The sequence below is a fragment of the Triturus cristatus genome, chromosome 2_1 (assembly GCF_964204655.1).
Source record: "Triturus cristatus chromosome 2_1, aTriCri1.1, whole genome shotgun sequence".
In the NCBI taxonomy this organism is placed as follows: Eukaryota; Metazoa; Chordata; class Amphibia; order Caudata; family Salamandridae; genus Triturus; species Triturus cristatus.
In genome coordinates, this window is record NC_140581.1 from 967,039,303 (window position 1) to 967,043,477 (window position 4,175).

The 4,175-nt window shown below is 44.5% G+C and overlaps 1 pseudogene; it reads right to left on the minus strand.

Annotated features, from left to right (window-relative positions):
• Window positions 1-2,591: 2,591 nt before the first annotated feature.
• On the minus strand, window positions 2,592-2,700 carry LOC146866129 (5S ribosomal RNA; annotated as a pseudogene).
• Between the last annotated feature and the right edge of the window lie 1,475 nt (window positions 2,701-4,175).

The window sequence follows — 4,175 nt, forward strand, 5'->3', positions numbered from 1 at the left end:
CACGGATTCCGTGGAATGTTTCAGGCGAAAGCCAGATTGACGGGGTGGAAGATCTGAGCTGATTCAGAAAAATTGGAGAGTTTCTTATGGACCATTCTCTCTGTGATCTTACCTAAAATAGGTAGTAAGGATATGGGCCTGTAAGTGGAAAGATTAGAGGGGTCTATATTTTGTTTTTTCTTTAATGGTTTTACAATGGCGAATTTCCATTCATCCAGCACTATGCCTGAGGATAAAGAGGAATTTACAATGTTATTAACCACAGGATTCACTATGTCAATAATATGATGTAATATCATTGGGAGGGAAGCATCCAGTGGCGAACCTGATTTGCATGCTAAGATGGCTTCATGTGTCTGGGGTAACGTAACAGTTTGAAAGGCTTGAAGGACGGGCCTGCCCTGCCTATGATCCAACTCATGTTCGTTAATAGATTCAGGTAAGCTAGATGTTCCAAAATCCTTTTGAATATTCTTGATCTTGTCCTCAAAATATGTTGCAATATCATTGCAAAGCATTTGAGAGGGGGGAATTTCTGAATGTAGAGCTTTGGGATCAATACAATTTTTTACAATTTCAAAAATCTCTTTTTGGTTTTGCTTCGCCATGGCTATTCTATTACCGAAGTACTCTTTCTTAGCTAATTTAATAGCCAAGTGATATTGTTACCTGTGGGTTTTATAAATATGTAAATTGGCTACTTCGTATCCCCTTCTCCATCTACGTTCTAGTTGTTTACAATGTAGATGTTGTTTTGCTAGATCTTTCGTGAACCATGGATCGTTATGTAGTTTCCTTTTACCCCTTCTGTTGGTGTGCTTTGAGGGAATTAGTTCCTCACTTATAGCCGTCATCCAACTGTGGAAATGGTGGGAATTCTCTGCTGGCTTGCCAGTTAAGGTTGATACCTTATCCTGGGCAATTGTGGGTAAGCTGGGATTAGTGGCTAGCAGATGCCATTTAAGCCTTGGCACTCCTGTGTTGCTGTTCATGGCTACGTGTTCTGACTTGGGTATTGGGATAGCCAGAGGAATAAAATAGTGATCAGACCAGGCCTGCGGGATTGGAGCCTCTATCTGAAGTGAGGTAAGATTGGAGCAGACTGTATCCAGCGTATGTCCTGCCCTGTGTGTCAGCCCCTGAACTAGTTGGTTCAGGCACAGTGGAGTGACTGTTTCCAAAAAGGTGGTGACCCCCGGATTATTATTACATTCTAGTTGTAGATTAATATCTCTGAGCAGTGTAAAATTAGCGTATCTAAGCAGGGCTTGGCTAAGGGTGTCCCCTAATGAGTCCAAAATGTACAGCTGTTGCCAGGAGGGCGGTATATTGAAATACTAGAAAATGAGGATGATCCGTTTATGGCACAGCAGAAACCAAGGCTTCCGCTCCCTTAAACTCATGTAAATTAAAATTCTTTCATTGTAGGGTTTCTCTATGAATGATAGCCACTCCTCCCCCCTACCATCCTCTCTATCTTTCCTACAGTTGGTAAAATTAGGAGGCAAGGCGACTGCGATATCTGGATTGCAGTCCTCTTTTAACCAGGCTTCGGTGATACATAGAAAGTCTAAATGATTATCTAAGATTAGTTCTCTAATGTCCAATGCATGTTTAACTAGAGAGCGTGCATTAATTAGTCCCCACTTTATTACCGCCTGATGGTTAACTCCTTTGTCTTTTGTTGTTGCATGATTAAGTTCGACAAAAGGTACCTGTGCTTGGCATTTCCAGCAAGTAACAGGGCCTCTAATTTTATCCGCCTCCAGATAGTGTTCACACTGATTTTTGGTGTTCAACTGTCTTAGGAAATTCGGTGAAAAGACTTTGTCTTCTTGAAAACCTGCAGCATGGCTGGCGCTGGGCGTGTTCCGGACGCGGACGGGTGCAGATGGGCTTGCCTTTGGCACGCCTTCGGCACGCCGCCGGCGTGCCCACTGTACGCGTCCGCTGCGCGTCGGCGCCATTTCCTGATTTTGTAGTGTGGTGCCGGTGATCTTGTGGAGAGACTAGACCGTCTCCCTCCCAAGATGGCGCCCTTCAATGTCCAAGCGGAAGTGAGGGGAAATGTAGCGTCAGAGCTCCCTCCACACAATCAGCAACAGCTGTGGTCGACCGGAGAGCAGACGCGAGGAACAAGAGGTATTCAGAGGCAGGGGTACAATTGTAAAATTACCCAAACCCTTCCAATCCCCCAATATTGCAGTATACAAATGCAGGCAGATTTCACTTAGCGCAGAGCGGCAGTGAATTAAAACACACGGCGCAGTGCACAAAGCTGTATAAAGTGACAGTTATTTAAAATAGGTAAAACGAGCAGAGTAACTGGCTTCTAAAGTCTGCCAGCAGCGTTATCTTAACTGGGGGTCCTCTGTCCTGCCTTAGGGCAAAGGTTTTCTTCATTGTCTTTCAGTTTTGGATTGGAAAGTTAAGGGCCATGCATATTGTAAACTTGATGCTGGTTTCTTTATAAATATTTTTTTTTTTTTAAAGAGCAGAATCTTTTTTTCTTTTTAACGTGCCATTAGCGAGGAAGATTCTGTGTGATTGTGGGACAGATGAGCACAACCTGGTGTGAGCGAGAGGCATAATGCCTACAGCACCTGGTATTCCCAGGCGGTCTCCCATCCAAGTACTTACCAGGCCCGACTCTGCTTAGCTTCCGAGATCGGGCACATTCAGGGCAGTATGGCCGCAGGCATTGGAGGCTGCCATTACAGGCCTCTTGTTCTGAAACAGCTCACGTGTCTGAAGGAGGCTACCCTCAAGCATATTTGCACACTTCCCTTTAACAACTGCCCTCCTTTGCAAGCTTCCTGCAGATAGCCAAGCACAGCCCTATCCTGCACTTGTTTATTTTCCACTTGCACACAGGCTGGGACCTCCCTTCTTTAGGGACCAGCACTAACCGCAGCAGACCAGCAGCCTAGGATTTTTACCAAGTGCCTAGCCTTGCTTCGCACTGGCCTCTAACCACCTCTCTATGTGCCAGGGGCTGCAGGGGCTACCCCTCAGCAGCTGATGCTCACCCGCTCTCCTGCTCGAGCCCGAACCTTGGGGAGGTAAGTTCTTTTCCGTGAAGCTCAGTCTGCAAGTCTCCTTTTTTAAAAATCAAGGACAGGCCCCTCATATGCAAATAATGTCCATGCCCTGCCCCTCTGTGCGTATAGAAGAGATAGTGAGGCGGGGGACTGAGTACTGCCTGGGTCCAGGGCAATTAATGTCACCAACCTGGCTCTCTGCTTCAGAACCCCCCTGCTGCTGGGGACAGCCAAGAGAGGGGGGCATGGAACTGGAGCTGGGGCCGGTGCAGCCCATCAGCAACAAGCATTTGCAATGCAATAGGTCTCACATTTGCATGAGTTTAAGCTATTAGCATTGTAAATGACAATGCCTTTTAATTTTGTTTTAAAAACCAAAACATAAATAAAAGGCTTTGCCATTTACAATGCCAATAGCTCAACTAGCATAAATTCGAGACCTATTGCATTGCAAATGCTTGTTTTTGAAGGAAAATGGCCTGCTTTTAACCAAATAAGACTTTCCTCAAGTTTCACTGAGGGTTCAAAGTTTCACTATAGTTTGGAAGTGGTCCCCTGCACCACTGCCTACTCCCCTGAAATGTTTACAAACATTCACAGAGAGGAAGGGGTCCCTCCCCCTTTGCAGATCAGTTACAACCTCTTTTGAAGAGTCAGTTACTTTTCAGTGGTTTGTGACTGGAATTACACTCACAAACCATTGATACTTCTGACACCTAATTGAAATTTGGAAGGGATTCCAACATCACAGCCCTTCCAAATTGCAATTTGCTATCCAGACACAGACCCATTTTAGAAATCGGTAACATTTTATTGATAATTAAAATTGGTTTGGTACATGGTACAAAACATTTCTGTAGTCACAAACCCACAAATTAGGTTTGCAACTGAAAACAAGTTTTGTACACCTAGTTCATTGTAACAAGCAGTCTGTGTAGAAGTATACAGTGTTTTTCTCATGCCAACTTTTCTGTACTAAAGTGATAGCTAAATGTTGGAACAGACATTTACAGAAAATACATACTAAAATTCCCCATTCCCCAAAATTACCCTTAGACCTACTACGATCATCACCACATGGCAGCAATTGATGTGACCTTGACACTTGGATTGAAGCTGGGGCATCAAAAATAG